Source organism: Nicotiana attenuata, unplaced genomic scaffold (assembly GCF_001879085.1).
Source record: "Nicotiana attenuata strain UT unplaced genomic scaffold, NIATTr2, whole genome shotgun sequence".
Taxonomy (NCBI): Eukaryota; Viridiplantae; Streptophyta; class Magnoliopsida; order Solanales; family Solanaceae; genus Nicotiana; species Nicotiana attenuata.
Genome location: NW_017672935.1, coordinates 58,284 through 65,405, shown reverse-complemented (window position 1 = coordinate 65,405; position 7,122 = coordinate 58,284). Strand labels below are relative to the sequence as shown.

Sequence of the window (7,122 nt, the reverse complement as noted above, 5' to 3'; positions counted from 1 at the left end):
GGAATTAGAGACTCCACTCCTCTTTGGTTGTACTCTAACAGGTACAATTTTATCCTTTTGTTTCTTTGCATGTTTGGTACCTGACTTCTTCTTGTCTACACTTCTTGGTGATAAAATCTCATTGCTGATAAATTTTTGGAAGTTGTCTACCGTAGATTTCTCATCAACATCCTCTCGTAACTCTTCCAGTTCAGGTTGCTCATCAGTAACAATTTGAAGTGCCAAAGGCTTTGGCTCATGGTTCTTTGCTTTCATCCCCAGCTCTTTTTGGCCCCTTTGATATATGAGAATGCCCTTTGCCAATATACCATTTGTAACACTTGTAACACTATCACTAAATACTAACAATATACCACTTGTAACACTAAACATTTTCCCAGCTAGAATGCAAGGATTATCAACTGCAGGAGCAACAATTTGAATTGCATTGTTGCTTGTGTTTGTCTGCCTAGATTCTGAAGCACATGCCCTTATTGCCAGGTCAATTTGATCATGTGTCCGCCTTGTATCCTCCTTCAACACCATTGAATTCATCTCCATAGTCCCCAATGCTTCTTGCATCATGAAGATCATATACTGATCCTAACATAGGGTTTAATGTAGCTAGGATCGCAAAAATCATTGTTCCATTGGTTTCCATCACCTTGCCTTTGTTGTTTAATGGTATGACTGCACTGTATCCTCTAACACATTCATATTAACATTCTCATCCTGGCCACCACCTGAAAAATCCACCGGAACACGTTCAACATTATCAAAAACCTTTACAGAACCTCTAGGGTTTACTGTTCCATTGGCATGCTTCCTAGTTGAAGCTTCAACTGGTGATCCTTCAATGATTTCAGCTTGTTCTGGTTGTTCTTTATCATATCCAACTGATAAATTACCATGCTATTTGTTAGTAGTCTCATTAATCCCAACCCTAGTTTTTAGTAGACTAGGGTTTACTGTAGCAGTAGTTAGGTCAGCTTTTTGGTTGTCTTTTCCTCCTCCTTGGGAAATCTTTTCAATATTGCTTCCATCATAATTCATCTCCATATAGTCCACCTCATCACTCCACAAAACCTTAGTAGAAGTTACTTCATTATTAATCTCCTTGTTCATGGCAGAATCATCAAAAGTTTGTGATGGTATTTCTTGACACGAGTGGTTTACAGTCACATTGAGTTGTTTCAACTCCTCCTTGCTCGTACCAAACTTTCTACGCACCCATTCAATTTTAGACTCCTTCTCATTTGCCTCCTCAATCCCAATTACATTAGGATTAGGACTGTTCTCTTTACCCGCGCTTCAGGCTTCATTCTTTTTTGGACTACCAATCCCAGTAGTTGTAGGATATGTACTTATTGCCTTATTTGCCTCATTTTTCACCTTGTTTTCCACTTCCAAAACTGCTTCCTTCTTCACACGTATCACCTCTTCAATTGCTCCTTCCTCTAATAGGGCAAATTTGTTAGTAATTTGCACTAGAACACTTGTATTATGCTCCACATTTGTAACTTGCTTTCCCTTCTCCTCCTTAGCCTTAGCCTCATTGTTCTTCTTTGGTCTATTGTCTCTTACTTCAGTCCACCTACCATTTCGGTACCCAACTACAATGCCACTAGTTAGTAACTTAACTGGTGGTGACATGTTGTTCAATTTCTCATGCTTCTTATCATCAATCACAGCTTGCTCTTGCTCCACGTTGACATGCCCAGTTTGCTTTGAATTACTATTATCATCCATCAATTCTGGATGCAATCTCCAGCATTCCTCCTCGTTGTGGCCCTGTAACCTACATTCCTCGCAATACTTAGGAATGTGGTCATAACGAATCTTGACCCATTCAGACCTTGTTTTCCCAGTAGCTTTATTCAAAATGTCCATACGTACACCCTTAGGTAGCTCAGCTAAAAGATCAACTTGTACTTTCACTCTTGCATAGGTTGGCCTTGTTTTATTAATATATGCAATAACTAGATGCAAAGGTTTTCCTACTGCAGAGGCCAAGGAAAATAAACATTTGTTTACAAATTAAGTAGGCAACACATTTGGAAACGAAATTCATGCCATTGCCAAAGGAGTTTCTTCACCAAGCTTGAACTTAACATCATAAATCAAAGGACGCATTTGCTATTGGTACCCAAACTTTTGCTTTCACGTAATAAGCTACCTTCGAAATAAAATTCACATAATCTTCCCATAGTGACAATCTAATTAGAACATGTCTATCCCTCAAGAAACCTACGTTGCATTCACCCTTAACTCTACATTGAGAAGGAATTATTTTGCGTAGCTCTTGTAGTTCAGGCCAACCGTATGAAAACTTACCAATCACTGCATATTGAAGACCTTCGATAATTTTTATGGGATTTACTTATGCTTCTGTCCACCTAACGATAGGTTCTCCATGTAAAAACTGAATAGGTGTAACTGGAATAGGTTCAACTACTTTTGAACTAGGGTTTACGTGCATGGGCATATTTAATGAACTTGGCTTCAATAAATTGGAGAAGTCTCGAGGCTGGGAAGTGTTTGGATTAGGATTAGAAGATGGTATTGTGGCTTGGGGAGGCAGACCAGCCGTTGAGGGTGGCTGGCCGCCGGTCATATTGGCCATGGGAGGAGCTTGCAGCGAAATTGCTTATTTTGCCAGAGCTAGGGTTTTTACTGTATTCTCCTACGGCCAAGTTTTAATCTGCAATCTGTAAGCACCTAATTTTTGCCTCGCATGGAAATAAATCCTAAAAATAGACCAAAAATAATTTTAATTGATTTTAGGAGTTTTTCTTTATTTAGTTGCATTTTATGCATTTTTAATATCTTAAATATTAGAAAAAAATCATAAAAATTATCACATTTTAATTTCATGCCATCTTAGGTTTAATTTGCACTTTAGGAATTAATTGCTTATTAATTGTAGAACTAATACATAAAAAATCACAACAAAAAATATTTTATTTATTTTACATGCATTTTTAGTTAAATAATTGGTTAAGTGATAGTTAACAGGCTAATTTTGCAAATTTAGTTTTAATTTAAGTATGTTATCTAAAGTGGTTGATTTAGCAATTAAAATAAAAGAAGGATTGAGTTGTTGACATTCCTAACTAGACTAAGCAAAATCAATAGTCCAACTGCCCAAAATAGCAGCCTAAACCCACGCCCAATCCACCCCATTACTCGCCTAGCCCATCCCTGCCCTCTTCACTAAAACACTCCCCTCCCCTTAAACCTAGAACATATCAGATACTCCCCTCCCATTAACGAAAAAACCTAGCAGCCGTTATCCACCTTCTCTCCACACCTCTAACTTCAGACCTCACCCCCAATTCCCAAAAAACACAGCCGCAATTCTCTATCTTCTTCACAAAAAATGGCTGGAAAGAGAAAACAAAAAAAGGAAGAATAAAAAAGAGAAAGAAAAGGGAACAAAAGCAGAGGAGAGTAGAAAACATACAAATAAAGAGTGAGGGATTCTGGAGACGAGAGATCTGAAAATATTATAAAAAAAGAGCTAAAACCAACGTAACCCAGCTGAAAAATCTGTTCGAAATAGTTCATTTTTATCAAAAAGCAACGTCAAGAGTTGAGATCGAAGGCGTCGTTCGAAAACTCCGGTCGTCAGTTCCGGTTGAGTTCGTCGGCGAATGTTCTGTCAAGAAATTGTCCAGTTGTTGTAGTTTTGAGCTCAGATCCATCAATACAAAGATTTCACAAGTTGCTTCACTTAGCCGATATTCTGTGCAATCTCTGGGATTTTCGAGTTTAGATCGAGCCATTAAAGGACCGTTTGTTGCTGAAATCGCTGTTGCTGCTTTGTTAAGCTCTGTTCATCTTTGTCTCTATCTTTACTTGGCTCATTGTGGACTATTTTTCTACTATTCAGGTACTGATTTTAGTCTCAAATCATGTAACCACTATACATATATCATAGCATTATAAAATCTGCCTCAATTTTGTTCATCTATATGCTTGATTAAATACTAATTCACTGTCTAACTATAAATTCTGATGGGATGTTTGAAATAAAGCCAATATGAACTGGACTTTTGATTGGCAAATATTAGTATGTGAATGGTTGCTATTTGTGTATATTCCCTAAAATTCAGCTAGCTCCTTTATCTAGCATGTAATTGTTGATACCCAATTTTTTTCTCATATATTTTAAAATGTGCATACACATTTTTAAAATATTGTACATGAATTTACAAACATGCACAAGTATTTTACAATTTTTCTATAATTTTTAAAAACCTTAAATCAATTTATTTCTGTATTTTTAATTATATAAATATTCAATAATTATCCCTCGTATTACTTTACAATGATTTAGTCATCTAAATTCATAATTTATGTTCAAATATTTTAATTATATTTTTTACAATCACATTTGCATTTTTAAGACTATAATTGCATATTTTGCAATAATTGCCCATGCGTATGCATAACTACATTATCTATACAATTTTTTTTTTATATATTTTTATAATGTTAAGTAATTATTTTAAATCACCTTCATGCATTAAAATCATTTTTATTATTTAATTAGCTATTTTTACAAATTATTTTATTAATTAATTGGGTATTTAACAAATAGCCCTTTTATTAAGTTTAAATTCGGACCCCAGCCCAATTCAAATTAACCTAAGCCCAATCCGCCCCGACCCAAATTAAAATAACCCCTACCCGGCCCAAATCTCCTCTAATCGTGGCCGTTGATCTAGAGATCAACTGTCCACATTCCCCCTTTCCATTTTTAATCCAAACGACCCCCTAATGCTAGTCATTTGTTACAAACCGCCACCCTTGAATACCTATCTTCTCTCTGAGACCACCCAAACCCTAGATGTACCGTCACCCCTAAACCTCCCAAACCCCTTCAATCCCTGACCAAATATGGGGTTATTTGGAGTTTTGCTACCCTATCTAACCTATTACTTCTGCTGGTTGTTCGAATCTCGTTGTTTTATGAGGGAACCTCGAAGAGGTTCGACTCAGAGTTGACCTAGGCTTTTGTTTTCTTATGAACACCGCCTTGTGTTCATCAACATTTGTGAGTATCGTTGGTTTTGTGGCTATGGTTAGATTTTTCCTTTACCCCACCCCTTTTCTCAAAACCCTATCTTTTAGACGTGAATCTGTTTAAATCTTTGTAGATCTGGAGTGATTTTGATTTTATCCAGTAGTTTTCTTTTTAAAATCTCTTGTTCTCTTTATTGTCAATCGATTTTAGTATCCGTCTAAATTAGGGTTTTGCTTCCTTGTTATTTGCTGTTCAGATCTCTTTGGATCAGAAAAGATTTCGAGTTCCTATAGCATTTTTCTCTTAAGATCTTCTGTTTTCCTTGCTGTTAATCGATCCTAATTTTCTCTAAGAATTAGGGTTTCACTTCATCTGTTTTTGCAAAACTTTTCTAAAAATTCCTGTGTGTTTGATTATCCATTTTCACTGATTCTTTCATCACTGTGTTCCAATTTTTAGTTTGATTGATTATTTCATTAGTCGCCCCAATATTTGCCCGTTATTCTTGAGTAATTGATTGATTACCTAAACTGTCTAGGGTTTGAAATTAGCTTTGTTTACTGAGGTGATTACTTCTTATAATTTTGTCTACTTTCCTTATTTTGGGACTCCTAATTGGTACTATTTGCTTTAATTGTTCCTATTAAGCTTAATTTATGGGCTGACTGCCTCACCAACTCCTAAATTGGTCTCTATTTACTTGTGTTACCTTATTTGTGGCTAATCGCCCTGTTACTTGCCAGATTTTTGGTGTTCTGACTCTAATTGGCTATCAGACTTACCACTTACCTTATTTAGACCTCAATTCTGAGTTATTTTTGGATACAATCGCAATGATTTTGGCCTATTGATTGGCCCTGTCATGCCTAATTGATGGACTGATTGTTTTCCTTGCCTTATTTTCTAACCTTTAAACTGCTTTACCTTATTTACTCTACTCTACTGAATGCTATATAAGCCTCACTCTCTATTTTTAACACACGTGGACACATTCATAGAGAAACACACAAAGTTCTTGTTCTTATCCCCCATCACAATCTTCCTACTCTTTATTTGTTGCACTGTCTAGCCGGCTGAAAGCCAATGCTAGACCCTTGGATCCTGTTTGCTTTACTTTCCTCTTGCTATCTCTTAACTGGTATCTCTCCACTTCTGTTATCATTCTATCTCTATTAAGTCGGTGTGTTTCCTGTTATCACTCCTAGGACCTTATAGATCATGGTTAAGAACCTACAAAGATCATGGTTAAGAACCTACAAAGGAAGATGCGTGGTTGGTGCAGGTCACTAATTTGAATCCTGCAGCTAGCTAAAGCATGGTACTTAAGTGCGAGATCACATATCCCCCGAGTTTCAAACCTGTTCAGTTATAAATAAAAAAATAATAATAAATGTCTATAGCAGATAACTCAACTAATACCAAGCAGATAGTTATTAGGTAATAAACAAGAAAGGTAATTGGAGAAAATGTTACTCTTTTTGGAAAATTATAATTCTTGTTAGTAGCCATCTATATAATCGCAATGAGATGTTACTCTTAACCACTACAGGATTTATTCTACAGTTCATTAGCATCGGTTCACTGAGTTTCTAACAAGGTTTAACAATGAGTTTACACTTTAAAAATAGCTTCTCCAGACTCCAATTAACTATCTTACAGTAGAGGAAATGAAAGCTAAGTAAGAGGGACGAATCATATAGTACTCTAAAGGAAACATACAACAAAATCAAATGGGGTATCTGAATAAACTTACCAGAAAAGAGAAATAAAAGGAATGAAGCTGACGGATTTTTCCTCCAGGTGAACTAGGGCGCAAGTCATGTGTAAAAAGAGAAAACAGAGAAGATAATGGTACATAATGAGTCGCAAAGGAATGAGTTTGGGCTTTTACTTGCTGGGCATGTGTGGGCTACAAGAGTGGATTAGGTCTGGTTGTGATGGGCCGCAAATCTTGGGCATTGCTTGGCTAAAAATTGCACAGGGTGCCCTATTTGGTCGCCCCCATTTAACCTATACCCATTTTTTTTAAAAGTTTTAACTTGTACCCACATTTAAACAACTTCAGCCCCCTTTCTCCTCCTCCTTCTCCTTCGTTTCTTCTTCTTCTTTTTTTT

At 36.3% G+C, this 7,122-nt stretch overlaps 1 protein-coding gene across 1 annotated transcript in view; it reads left to right on the top strand.

Moving 5' to 3' along the window:
- The first annotated feature begins 3,166 nt into the window (after window positions 1–3,166).
- Window positions 3,167–7,122, top strand: part of LOC109214982 (transcription termination factor MTERF4, chloroplastic-like) — an 11,375-nt gene continuing 7,419 nt past the window's right edge. The window contains exon 1 of the mRNA XM_019378965.1: window positions 3,167–3,871. The gene's annotated coding sequence lies outside the window, so the exon portion shown is untranslated. The remainder of the gene's footprint in view (window positions 3,872–7,122) is intronic.